The sequence below is a fragment of the Rhinichthys klamathensis genome, unplaced genomic scaffold (genome assembly GCF_029890125.1).
Source record: "Rhinichthys klamathensis goyatoka isolate OS25496 unplaced genomic scaffold, OSU_Roscu_1.1 h1tg000595l_1, whole genome shotgun sequence".
Taxonomy (NCBI): Eukaryota; Metazoa; Chordata; class Actinopteri; order Cypriniformes; family Leuciscidae; genus Rhinichthys; species Rhinichthys klamathensis.
Window position 1 is genome coordinate 1,484,544 of NW_026607051.1, and position 15,430 is coordinate 1,499,973.

Sequence of the window (15,430 nt, forward strand, 5' to 3'; positions counted from 1 at the left end):
GACACTTATGGTTACACTACTTGCTTTTCCCAGTATGGTTTGTGAAACTAAACTTAGTGCCTAGTTAAGAATGGCTAGAAGAATGCACGCAACTTTCCAAATGCAAGATAAGCCCATGCAATAAAGGTCACATATTCCAAGAATTGACACACATTTGTTTTAATAAAAAAAAAACACATTAAACAACATTTAACAAAGCTTTGCCATAAAAATGAAATAAAAATCAATCAGTAGCATTTCAGAACATAATGGACAAAATTAACCTAATTTCAATAGAAAACATGACTTAAATCAATATTTGCCATTCATTAAAAAAAAAACAAAAAAAAAAACACCAATACCATCATTTCAATATATATACACACACACACACAACCATCTTAGTTGTGCATTTCAATACAAAGTCATTTTTGTATTATTTTTACAGCACTCTTCTTAGTCAAAGGTTTTTTAGCTGGTGTAATAGGAGGCGTTGTTGGCTCAGATGGTCTTTTAACTGGAGACTTGGGTTCTGGAGTGCTTTGTGTCTCTGTGACACAGAGGACAGGGTTGATTTCATCGATATTCACTTCAAATAAATCCTCATCACTGGGATGAGCGGATGAAGCGTTTTCAATATTGGTGACTTCCAAACAGTTATTATATGTTAAAGTCAGTTCATCGGAGGATAGAAAGAGTTCTTCTATATCTTGTGAATCACAAGTTGACAGTTCAAGTTCTGGTGCTATGAATTTTGACAAAGTTGAGTTCGAAACCGTAAGAGAAGTTATTTGACTGTCTTGATTTATCTCAATTATTCCATTGCATTTTGTTATATAGCTTTTTGTGTTCCGTAGAATTTTGCAAGTCGGGCAACGGTGAAATTGCTGTTTGATGTTGAATTGTTCTTGTGATTTGTGGCATTTTGGACATTGTTTTTTAATGTTTATTTGCACCCCTATTGGCTTTTGTTTCACCACTGTATTAGGTAGAGAGGGTTCTTTACTGATTTTAGGGCCTTGACCAGGTGGGAAAACTTGGTCCTGTGCAATAGGTTCCATGGTTGTTTTCAGGGTTGTTGTGAGGCTCTTAAGGCTGTTGTACAGTCTAGTTTTAAGATTGGTAAAGGTGTAGGAGTTACCTAGTTGCAGTTTTGAAACTTGGTTTTCCCAAAGAGTAAGTTGAATTTCTCCAGATGGATCTTGCAAGGAACATTCTTGGATCTCACAGTCTGTACCCCAGGCCTTTACAGTAGTTGCGTTGTTTAGCTTGCATACTGTTGCAGATATTTTAGTGATCTGAAAATTTAAAGAAAATCGTACATGTACAATCAAAAATATACATCAATAAACATGATTACAAGGGAAATGTATACAACTGCTGTTGTGGTCATAAGAAGAGGAAATAGCCAAACTTTTCCACACATTAACCAATTTGAAACGCATTAATCATGTTTGTAAAGCATCTAGCAAAGATAACTGAGAAGCAGAGTAATCTTTGCCTGTGCATCTGAAAAATCTTTCACATTTTAGCATTTTTTTGAACGTCAGGCTACTTTAAAATGTTTTTCTCCCCATAAAAACGATTTTGCACAATCTACAGAGGGCTAATATATGTGATTGTACTACTCTCCAGAGCATTACTACAACAAGTAAACAACCCTGTAGGTTATTTACACAGTGAGAAGGTTGAAAAAAAAACAGCTTACCAATTGTCGTGATCCCAGAGTTTTTGCTTCTTCTACAGTGAGTTTTTCTATCTCTTTTGGTGGTTTGTGGGGAAATGTAGATGTTGCGACTTCCACAGCAGTACTCCGATCACACTGAATGAAATATTCAGAATTATTGAGGCCTAAAGAATGAAAAAAGTGAGAATTGATATGGGCTTGTTTGTACAATGAATTTGAAAGGAATACGATTACTGAAAGTTTATCAGATAGAAAACAGGATTAAATAGCTAGACTACCACTTACTTGGCTTTTTTGTTATGTTTGACAGTTTAACCGCTGTCCGATTTAATGCTAATGTTGTCCAAGTTTGATGTTTTTCGTGCGCAAAGATGACAGCTTGGTGATATTCACTGCGACCTGTTTGCAAAGTTGCATTAAAAAACTTTGAGTTTGTTCTAGACAGTTGCACTCTGGAAACTGCATGAATGTAAACATAAATGCAGTTGTCAGATTCACTGGTCTCTGGTCTATTTAAATATTTGTTTATTTTTGCTGTTGCATGAAAAAAGAGGTTTGCAAGTGGTGTGATTTATAGTAGATTAGGCCTACTAGAACAGAAATTGACAATGCTTGGTATGCAATTAACAAACGATTCAATTAGGGTGATTGCAGGAATTAGTAATACATTCATCAAATTGCTGAGTTAATCATTTTAGAATTGGGAAGCTTGGTTTAGTGGAGGCAAGAAATGGATCTGAAAGTCTGCTGGAAATAATTGAAAGGTAAATTTACTTGTATAATGCCTTTTAGGGATGGAGAAATGAAGCCTCTTGAACTTAATTAAGCTTTACTCTGATTGTTTTGGGAAAATATTCAAAGCATCAGGAGCAGCAATAAACCTGGAGTGCAGCTCTGTGTATAATGATAGTGTATTGTTTGATGTGTAATGATATTTTGTTGCTTATTTGAGAATAAATAATTGTATACATTATGTAAATTCTTTAGGTTAGCTTTTACTAGTCTTTTTGGCAATATACCTCAACTAATTGATGTTGATCCAAATAATGTACTGTTAGAATAGTAACTATTTGTAATTTAACATTCATGTAGTAACTAATTAACTTCTATTTACAATTACAATTTATTTTTTAAAACAATTCTTAATGTTAGATAATACAAAAATGTTCATGTATTTTAATGTGATTTTATGGTTTACTATTATGATAAAATTACTTTTATTTATTGTCCACATGACGAGAAGGAAAAACTGATATTCAAGTCACTAAGTAAGTCTAATGTTTATGGGACTTAAAATAATTAAAAGATATGCATATGTACACATTCAAATGTTTAATGTCAGATCAGTTAATATTGTGGAGTTGGTCAAACCATTTCTTGTATGGAATTGAAAGTATTCTTTACTATATACTTTGCAATAAAATGTTGCCAGTGGTTGATCAATTGAATAGGCATTTGTGTTCTGTTTGAAGCTTTATGTATTTAACTTGAAATGTAAAAAAGGCAGCACAATTTAAAAAAATAGAGGTTTACCTAGACCACCACAAACATCTTATCATACCCTTCTGCTCTCCAGTTCACTACTTTACACACAATGCACAAACACATATATGAAGTTGAGAAGTAACACATGGAGGCAAAAAAAAAAAGAGGATACGACTATACATAGGAAGAAAACAACCAATTTATGTAACTGCTTACAATGCAATTAGAATAGTTGAAAGTCAATGACTGCTCATTTGTTCACAAACCTTTCTGGATATTTAAGACTTCAGGTAAGAATCAACATAGAATGAACAAAAACACATTTCTAATCCCAAAAGAAAGATTACAACAATGCTTATCTGGATAATAAAGGAATTGAAATGACAACTTAACACATTTTTTTTTTAAATTAAAGTTGTCCCACATGGGGCTTGAACCCACTATCTCTGGGTCAGATATCTGTCACTCATCTCATTGCACCACTTGGAAGTTGTGTTTTGGCCAAGATGCAGAAGATCCATAGTTCAAGTGAGAAGCAACTCAAAATGAAGAATTTTTAAATAAATTATCTGTGTGTTCTATTCTACTAGCTCCTTCACCTGGAACAGAAGCAACTTGTCCACCACTTAAAGCCTTATGGTTTAGCCTGATAACTGAAGAGCCACATTAGAAAGAATGGCATCTGGCTAGCATGCTAACCAATTAGTATGCTAAGCTAACTAAGATAAGGCAACAAACACAGGCTAGGTCAACTGCAGAGAGGAAGATCTTTGGTATGGGGGCTACTATCAAAAACCTGTTCATCATTTCTGTGCAGCTCGGTCCAAAGATCATCTGATCACACGTTGGACTACTCACTACAAGTGTTTCATAATCAATTAATTTCATAATACACAATTTTAAAGTTGTCCCACACGGGACTCGAACCCACTATCTATGGGTTAGATGCCTGTCACTCATCTCGTTGAGCCACTTGCCAGACATGCATCTACACAGCTGCCGAAATTCAATATTTTCAAGAGAGAATCAAGTCAAAATTAAGAATTTTGAAGTAAATGGAGAACATTTTGTATTTAAAAAGTTTAGATTAAATCATCCAAAATTGGTCAGATTACTACTCATTACCATCACTACAAGTGTGCCAATTTTCTAACTTGTGGTTCATAGGGCTGCCATTGACTACCCTTCTGGAAGAAGAACAACAATGAATTGGACGTAAAAGCACTGCATGTTGTGTGTGGCAGCTTCAGATGAGATCATTCTTATGCACAATGCCTGGAACAGATGCAACTTCTGCATCTTTTCCTGCCACAGTACCTCATGCGGTCTGGGCACATGTCACACTGAGTGGCGAACCCACGACGCTGAACATCGGGATCCGTGGTGTAACACGTTGAGCTAATCACTCATGCACGTTCACCAGCCTGCTGAGTAGAGGTTTCAGTGTGAGAATGAGTTCACAAAAAGTTCCATGACATGTTAACCAGATAAGCATGCTAAGCTAGCTTAATGCTAATTTAGCTTATAACGTGGTACATCCAATCCTGGCAAAATAGATATCGTCGGATTCGACATGATGCAAGGAATCGATAGACACCAATTTTATGATTTTGTGACAAACTGTTCACAAGTTACAGCCTCTTAGCCAATTTTGGGTTGACCTTGTTAAATTTGTGACATCATAACTTTTTTATTACAGTATAGCAAAAAAATCGGGAACAGTACTTTTATGCGGCTCGGTCCGAAGATCATTTGAGCAAATTTTGGACAATTTTGGACAAATTTTGAAGGAGGAGTAGCGAAAAAACTGTTTTACATTCGCTCCAATATGGCGGCCAGTCACATTGTTGGAAAATGACAAATGAGATATCGTCTAAATCGGCATAAACCAAGGAACATAATGTCATAAAGAACTCAAAATTTGAACAATATTTTCAAATGTTATAAGCATTTTTTCAAAAAACAATGATATATCTGGAACACTAGGTGGCGCTGTGATCAAACTTCTCATGTCGCTTTAGGACATGGTGTCGGTCATCCCTATTAAATTGTGTGCTGATATGTCAAATAGTTTAAAAGATATTGCAATTTATGACAAAATTCAAAATGGCGGACACGTGGTACATCCCATCATGGCAAAATCGATATCCACGGATTCGGCATGATGCAAGGAATCCATAGATACCACAATTATGATTTTCTGACAAACTGTTCAAAAGTTATTGGTCAAAATAGCAATTGTTCATATCTCATGACCCATAGGTGGCGCTATTCCCAACTTTGCATTGGAACCTCAACACATGCTTCTGATGAAGTTTACCAATTTTCGTTTTGATTGATCAAACTTTGGCCGAGATACAGCCTCTTAGCCTATTTTGGGTGGACCTCGTTAAGTTTGCGACATTATAACTTTTTTTTTTCCAGTATAACAAAAAAATCGGGAACAGTACTTTTATGCGGCTCAGTCTGAAGATCATTTGAGTGCATGTTTGGAGAAAATTGGACAAAATTTGAAGGAGGAGTAGCGAAAAAACTGAATACTGTACATTTCAAAATGGCCACTACTGTAATGGGCGGGGTCTTAATGTAAGGTATTGGTTGTGATCAGCATGATGAGTGGAATCAGGTGTACTAAGTTTCATGTCTCTAGATCAAAGGGTTCAAAAGTTATAACCATTTCAATGTTGAATTTTTGAACTGGTGGTGGCGCTATAGAGTTGGTCCTAGAGGGTCAAAAATTGGTCCAATTACTATTCATTAGCATCACTACAAGTGTGCCAAATTTCATCATTTTCCTATGTACGGTTCATAGGGCTGCCATAGACTCCCATTCACGGAATAATAATAATAATAATTAAAGCTGCAAGCAGCCTTACGGGGCCAAGCCTTCAATGGTTCCATGGGTTCAAAAAGTACTTAAAAATACTTTGCTTTCAAAACTTTAAAAGAAACTTTAATAACCAAAGTATTCTTACTCATTAACTTCTTACCTCACAAAAGAAATGAGATCATCCAGCTGCCGAGGTTCAGTAGTAAAAAAGAGAATGAACTCAAAATAAAGACTTTGCATATAAATGAAACACACGTTGTATTTAATAGGAAGAAAGAATAGTACAATGCGTTTCAGGATGATAAAGAAATTGAAATGACACAACTTTATAAAGTTGTAAGACAAAGGACTTGAACCCACAATCTCTGGGTCATATGCCTGTCACTCATTGAGCCCCTGGAAAGTCATGTGTTTCCATAGATGTAGAAGTTCCATAGTTCAAATGAGAATCAACTCAAAATGAAGATTTAGTATTTAAATGGACAGCATGTTACGTTTAATGAGTTTAGTTGATATTATTGTGATTCACTGTTAGGTGGTTGTCCTGCACCTTTAACAAATAAAGTTAGTCCAAGATGCAGTATATAGATCGATAAAATATTATTTTACAACATTAAGATTAACAGGTTCTTGTAAGAATCTTACAATTCTGGACTTTTGGTACTACTAAGAATATTGAACTGCACTAAAGGAGAGAATGTTTTGTTTTTGCATGTGGGTCCTAAAGTCTGGAGCAGGTTTCCTGATAATATTCACTATTCTGTCAAACATTCCTAGTTTAATTGTAGATTAAACACTTCTCTTTAAACAAGAATTCACGCAATGCATTTTATAATCTTGTAATTTTGTTATATTAGATCTAATACATATTTTTATGTTCTATTTTCAGTTTCTAAATTGTCATGGGCATATTAGATATTAGGTCATTAAGTTAATATTCAGAAAAAATACAAGTACTCCACAGCGACTCTAGGGGTCACTGTTTGACAAATGGAAATTTTGCATGGTGTGTCTTTGATGTAATACAACACTATTAACTAAAGCTTAAAACAATTATTGAACCTGGTCTTTAAACTGTAGAAGTTTGTCAGTTTATAAATCCATTAACACCATATACCTAGCCTCCCTTTGTTCTACTAATGGTCACAATTGTGACCTGACGAATAATCAAGTTTTTTGTATGGATTTTGATATATATTTTTGACGTAATTGTTAAAGATTGTTTAATATCCTTATGTATTCATACATGTTATCTCAGGGAAAAGAAATTGGAATTACATGGGTTAACTGCCATATGCAACTGTAACCTATATTTTTGCTACAAGTACATTACTTTGACAGTCATCTTTGATAATGTCTTGTACAATTAAGTTTTTTTTTTTATGCTGCCTAGAAACAATATTGTGAGAGGTGATAAAAATGTGAATTAAAAATAACGATTATTTTTAGTTTAAATACCATTTAGCACATTGGATAAAGTAAGCAAATTAGAGGGGGCCTTTGAAGTGATTTTAAAGCACCATTGTTGCATATTTAAATCTTTACAGAACAGAATACCAACCGTTTCTTTAGTTATTCACAATGACACTTATGGTTACACTACTTGCTTTTCCCAGTATGGTTTGTGAAACTAAACTTAGTGCCTAGTTAAGAATGGCTAGAAGAATGCACGCAACTTTCCAAATGCAAGATAAGCCCATGCAATAAAGGTCACATATTCCAAGAATTGACACACATTTGTTTTAATAAAAAAAAAACACATTAAACAACATTTAACAAAGCTTTGCCATAAAAATGAAATAAAAATCAATCAGTAGCATTTCAGAACATAATGGACAAAATTAACCTAATTTCAATAGAAAACATGACTTAAATCAATATTTGCCATTCATTAAAAAAAAAACAAAAAAAAAAAACACCAATACCATCATTTCAATATATATACACACACACACACAACCATCTTAGTTGTGCATTTCAATACAAAGTCATTTTTGTATTATTTTTACAGCACTCTTCTTAGTCAAAGGTTTTTTAGCTGGTGTAATAGGAGGCGTTGTTGGCTCAGATGGTCTTTTAACTGGAGACTTGGGTTCTGGAGTGCTTTGTGTCTCTGTGACACAGAGGACAGGGTTGATTTCATCGATATTCACTTCAAATAAATCCTCATCACTGGGATGAGCGGATGAAGCGTTTTCAATATTGGTGACTTCCAAACAGTTATTATATGTTAAAGTCAGTTCATCGGAGGATAGAAAGAGTTCTTCTATATCTTGTGAATCACAAGTTGACAGTTCAAGTTCTGGTGCTATGAATTTTGACAAAGTTGAGTTCGAAACCGTAAGAGAAGTTATTTGACTGTCTTGATTTATCTCAATTATTCCATTGCATTTTGTTATATAGCTTTTTGTGTTCCGTAGAATTTTGCAAGTCGGGCAACGGTGAAATTGCTGTTTGATGTTGAATTGTTCTTGTGATTTGTGGCATTTTGGACATTGTTTTTTAATGTTTATTTGCACCCCTATTGGCTTTTGTTTCACCACTGTATTAGGTAGAGAGGGTTCTTTACTGATTTTAGGGCCTTGACCAGGTGGGAAAACTTGGTCCTGTGCAATAGGTTCCATGGTTGTTTTCAGGGTTGTTGTGAGGCTCTTAAGGCTGTTGTACAGTCTAGTTTTAAGATTGGTAAAGGTGTAGGAGTTACCTAGTTGCAGTTTTGAAACTTGGTTTTCCCAAAGAGTAAGTTGAATTTCTCCAGATGGATCTTGCAAGGAACATTCTTGGATCTCACAGTCTGTACCCCAGGCCTTTACAGTAGTTGCGTTGTTTAGCTTGCATACTGTTGCAGATATTTTAGTGATCTGAAAATTTAAAGAAAATCGTACATGTACAATCAAAAATATACATCAATAAACATGATTACAAGGGAAATGTATACAACTGCTGTTGTGGTCATAAGAAGAGGAAATAGCCAAACTTTTCCACACATTAACCAATTTGAAACGCATTAATCATGTTTGTAAAGCATCTAGCAAAGATAACTGAGAAGCAGAGTAATCTTTGCCTGTGCATCTGAAAAATCTTTCACATTTTAGCATTTTTTTGAACGTCAGGCTACTTTAAAATGTTTTTCTCCCCATAAAAACGATTTTGCACAATCTACAGAGGGCTAATATATGTGATTGTACTACTCTCCAGAGCATTACTACAACAAGTAAACAACCCTGTAGGCTATTTACACAGTGAGAAGGTTGAAAAAAAAACAGCTTACCAATTGTCGTGATCCCAGAGTTTTTGCTTCTTCTACAGTGAGTTTTTCTATCTCTTTTGGTGGTTTGTGGGGAAATGTAGATGTTGCGACTTCCACAGCAGTACTCCGATCACACTGAATGAAATATTCAGAATTATTGAGGCCTAAAGAATGAAAAAAGTGAGAATTGATATGGGCTTGTTTGTACAATGAATTTGAAAGGAATACGATTACTGAAAGTTTATCAGATAGAAAACAGGATTAAATAGCTAGACTACCACTTACTTGGCTTTTTTGTTATGTTTGACAGTTTAACCGCTGTCCGATTTAATGCTAATGTTGTCCAAGTTTGATGTTTTTCGTGCGCAAAGATGACAGCTTGGTGATATTCACTGCGACCTGTTTGCAAAGTTGCATTAAAAAACTTTGAGTTTGTTCTAGACAGTTGCACTCTGGAAACTGCATGAATGTAAACATAAATGCAGTTGTCAGATTCACTGGTCTCTGGTCTATTTAAATATTTGTTTATTTTTGCTGTTGCATGAAAAAAGAGGTTTGCAAGTGGTGTGATTTATAGTAGATTAGGCCTACTAGAACAGAAATTGACAATGCTTGGTATGCAATTAACAAACGATTCAATTAGGGTGATTGCAGGAATTAGTAATACATTCATCAAATTGCTGAGTTAATCATTTTAGAATTGGGAAGCTTGGTTTAGTGGAGGCAAGAAATGGATCTGAAAGTCTGCTGGAAATAATTGAAAGGTAAATTTACTTGTATAATGCCTTTTAGGGATGGAGAAATGAAGCCTCTTGAACTTAATTAAGCTTTACTCTGATTGTTTTGGGAAAATATTCAAAGCATCAGGAGCAGCAATAAACCTGGAGTGCAGCTCTGTGTATAATGATAGTGTATTGTTTGATGTGTAATGATATTTTGTTGCTTATTTGAGAATAAATAATTGTATACATTATGTAAATTCTTTAGGTTAGCTTTTACTAGTCTTTTTGGCAATATACCTCAACTAATTGATGTTGATCCAAATAATGTACTGTTAGAATAGTAACTATTTGTAATTTAACATTCATGTAGTAACTAATTAACTTCTATTTACAATTACAATTTATTTTTTAAAACAATTCTTAATGTTAGATAATACAAAAATGTTCATGTATTTTAATGTGATTTTATGGTTTACTATTATGATAAAATTACTTTTATTTATTGTCCACATGACGAGAAGGAAAAACTGATATTCAAGTCACTAAGTAAGTCTAATGTTTATGGGACTTAAAATAATTAAAAGATATGCATATGTACACATTCAAATGTTTAATGTCAGATCAGTTAATATTGTGGAGTTGGTCAAACCATTTCTTGTATGGAATTGAAAGTATTCTTTACTATATACTTTGCAATAAAATGTTGCCAGTGGTTGATCAATTGAATAGGCATTTGTGTTCTGTTTGAAGCTTTATGTATTTAACTTGAAATGTAAAAAAGGCAGCACAATTTAAAAAAATAGAGGTTTACCTAGACCACCACAAACATCTTATCATACCCTTCTGCTCTCCAGTTCACTACTTTACACACAATGCACAAACACATATATGAAGTTGAGAATTAACACATGGAGGCAAAAAAAAAAAGAGGATACGACTATACATAGGAAGAAAACAACCAATTTATGTAACTGCTTACAATGCAATTAGAATAGTTGAAAGTCAATGACTGCTCATTTGTTCACAAACCTTTCTGGATATTTAAGACTTCAGGTAAGAATCAACATAGAATGAACAAAAACACATTTCTAATCCCAAAAGAAAGATTACAACAATGCTTATCTGGATAATAAAGGAATTGAAATGACAACTTAACACATTTTTTTTTTAAATTAAAGTTGTCCCACATGGGGCTTGAACCCACTATCTCTGGGTCAGATATCTGTCACTCATCTCATTGCACCACTTGGAAGTTGTGTTTTGGCCAAGATGCAGAAGATCCATAGTTCAAGTGAGAAGCAACTCAAAATGAAGAATTTTTAAATAAATTATCTGTGTGTTCTATTCTACTAGCTCCTTCACCTGGAACAGAAGCAACTTGTCCACCACTTAAAGCCTTATGGTTTAGCCTGATAACTGAAGAGCCACATTAGAAAGAATGGCATCTGGCTAGCATGCTAACCAATTAGTATGCTAAGCTAACTAAGATAAGGCAACAAACACAGGCTAGGTCAACTGCAGAGAGGAAGATCTTTGGTATGGGGGCTACTATCAAAAACCTGTTCATCATTTCTGTGCAGCTCGGTCCAAAGATCATCTGATCACACGTTGGACTACTCACTACAAGTGTTTCATAATCAATTAATTTCATAATACACAATTTTAAAGTTGTCCCACACGGGACTCGAACCCACTATCTATGGGTTAGATGCCTGTCACTCATCTCGTTGAGCCACTTGCCAGACATGCATCTACACAGCTGCCGAAATTCAATATTTTCAAGAGAGAATCAAGTCAAAATTAAGAATTTTGAAGTAAATGGAGAACATTTTGTATTTAAAAAGTTTAGATTAAATCATCCAAAATTGGTCAGATTACTACTCATTACCATCACTACAAGTGTGCCAATTTTCTAACTTGTGGTTCATAGGGCTGCCATTGACTACCCTTCTGGAAGAAGAACAACAATGAATTGGACGTAAAAGCACTGCATGTTGTGTGTGGCAGCTTCAGATGAGATCATTCTTATGCACAATGCCTGGAACAGATGCAACTTCTGCATCTTTTCCTGCCACAGTACCTCATGCGGTCTGGGCACATGTCACACTGAGTGGCGAACCCACGACGCTGAACATCGGGATCCGTGGTGTAACACGTTGAGCTAATCACTCATGCACGTTCACCAGCCTGCTGAGTAGAGGTTTCAGTGTGAGAATGAGTTCACAAAAAGTTCCATGACATGTTAACCAGATAAGCATGCTAAGCTAGCTTAATGCTAATTTAGCTTATAACGTGGTACATCCAATCCTGGCAAAATAGATATCGTCGGATTCGACATGATGCAAGGAATCGATAGACACCAATTTTATGATTTTGTGACAAACTGTTCACAAGTTACAGCCTCTTAGCCAATTTTGGGTTGACCTTGTTAAATTTGTGACATCATAACTTTTTTATTACAGTATAGCAAAAAAATCGGGAACAGTACTTTTATGCGGCTCGGTCCGAAGATCATTTGAGCAAATTTTGGACAATTTTGGACAAATTTTGAAGGAGGAGTAGCGAAAAAACTGTTTTACATTCGCTCCAATATGGCGGCCAGTCACATTGTTGGAAAATGACAAATGAGATATCGTCTAAATCGGCATAAACCAAGGAACATAATGTCATAAAGAACTCAAAATTTGAACAATATTTTCAAATGTTATAAGCATTTTTTCAAAAAACAATGATATATCTGGAACACTAGGTGGCGCTGTGATCAAACTTCTCATGTCGCTTTAGGACATGGTGTCGGTCATCCCTATTAAATTGTGTGCTGATATGTCAAATAGTTTAAAAGATATTGCAATTTATGACAAAATTCAAAATGGCGGACACGTGGTACATCCCATCATGGCAAAATCGATATCCACGGATTCGGCATGATGCAAGGAATCCATAGATACCACAATTATGATTTTCTGACAAACTGTTCAAAAGTTATTGGTCAAAATAGCAATTGTTCATATCTCATGACCCATAGGTGGCGCTATTCCCAACTTTGCATTGGAACCTCAACACATGCTTCTGATGAAGTTTACCAATTTTCGTTTTGATTGATCAAACTTTGGCCGAGATACAGCCTCTTAGCCTATTTTGGGTGGACCTCGTTAAGTTTGCGACATTATAACTTTTTTTTTTCCAGTATAACAAAAAAATCGGGAACAGTACTTTTATGCGGCTCAGTCTGAAGATCATTTGAGTGCATGTTTGGAGAAAATTGGACAAAATTTGAAGGAGGAGTAGCGAAAAAACTGAATACTGTACATTTCAAAATGGCCACTACTGTAATGGGCGGGGTCTTAATGTAAGGTATTGGTTGTGATCAGCATGATGAGTGGAATCAGGTGTACTAAGTTTCATGTCTCTAGATCAAAGGGTTCAAAAGTTATAACCATTTCAATGTTGAATTTTTGAACTGGTGGTGGCGCTATAGAGTTGGTCCTAGAGGGTCAAAAATTGGTCCAATTACTATTCATTAGCATCACTACAAGTGTGCCAAATTTCATCATTTTCCTATGTACGGTTCATAGGGCTGCCATAGACTCCCATTCACGGAATAATAATAATAATAATTAAAGCTGCAAGCAGCCTTACGGGGCCAAGCCTTCAATGGTTCCATGGGTTCAAAAAGTACTTAAAAATACTTTGCTTTCAAAACTTTAAAAGAAACTTTAATAACCAAAGTATTCTTACTCATTAACTTCTTACCTCACAAAAGAAATGAGATCATCCAGCTGCCGAGGTTCAGTAGTAAAAAAGAGAATGAACTCAAAATAAAGACTTTGCATATAAATGAAACACACGTTGTATTTAATAGGAAGAAAGAATAGTACAATGCGTTTCAGGATGATAAAGAAATTGAAATGACACAACTTTATAAAGTTGTAAGACAAAGGACTTGAACCCACAATCTCTGGGTCATATGCCTGTCACTCATTGAGCCCCTGGAAAGTCATGTGTTTCCATAGATGTAGAAGTTCCATAGTTCAAATGAGAATCAACTCAAAATGAAGATTTAGTATTTAAATGGACAGCATGTTACGTTTAATGAGTTTAGTTGATATTATTGTGATTCACTGTTAGGTGGTTGTCCTGCACCTTTAACAAATAAAGTTAGTCCAAGATGCAGTATATAGATCGATAAAATATTATTTTACAACATTAAGATTAACAGGTTCTTGTAAGAATCTTACAATTCTGGACTTTTGGTACTACTAAGAATATTGAACTGCACTAAAGGAGAGAATGTTTTGTTTTTGCATGTGGGTCCTAAAGTCTGGAGCAGGTTTCCTGATAATATTCACTATTCTGTCAAACATTCCTAGTTTAATTGTAGATTAAACACTTCTCTTTAAACAAGAATTCACGCAATGCATTTTATAATCTTGTAATTTTGTTATATTAGATCTAATACATATTTTTATGTTCTATTTTCAGTTTCTAAATTGTCATGGGCATATTAGATATTAGTTCATTAAGTTAATATTCAGAAAAAATACAAGTACTCCACAGCAACTCTAGGGGTCACTGTTTGACAAATGGAAATTTTGCATGGTGTGTCTTTGATGTAATACAACACTATTAACTAAAGCTTAAAACAATTATTGAACCTGGTCTTTAAACTGTAGAAGTTTGTCAGTTTATAAATCCATTAACACCATATACCTAGCCTCCCTTTGTTCTACTAATGGTCACAATTGTGACCTGACGAATAATCAAGTTTTTTGTATGGATTTTGAGATATATTTTTGACGTAATTGTTAAAGATTGTTTAATATCCTTATGTATTCATACATGTTATCTCAGGGAAAAGAAATTGGAATTACATGGGTTAACTGCCATATGCAACTGTAACCTATATTTTTGCTACAAGTACATTACTTTGACAGTCATCTTTGATAATGTCTTGTACAATTAAGTTTTTTTTTTTATGCTGCCTAGAAACAATATTGTGAGAGGTGATAAAAATGTGAATTAAAAATAACGATTATTTTTAGTTTAAATACCATTTAGCACATTGGATAAAGTAAGCAAATTAGAGGGGGCCTTTGAAGTGATTTTAAAGCACCATTGTTGCATATTTAAATCTTTACAGAACAGAATACCAACCGTTTCTTTAGTTATTCACAATGACACTTATGGTTACACTACTTGCTTTTCCCAGTATGGTTTGTGAAACTAAACTTAATGCCTAGTTAAGAATGGCTAGAAGAATGCACGCAACTTTCCAAATGCAAGATAAGCCCATGCAATAAAGGTCACATATTCCAAGAATTGACACACATTTGTTTTAATAAAAAAAAAACACATTAAACAACATTTAACAAAGCTTTGCCATAAAAATGAAATAAAAATCAATCAGTAGCATTTCAGAACATAATGGACAAAATTAACCTAATTTCAATAGAAAACATGACTTAAATCAATATTTG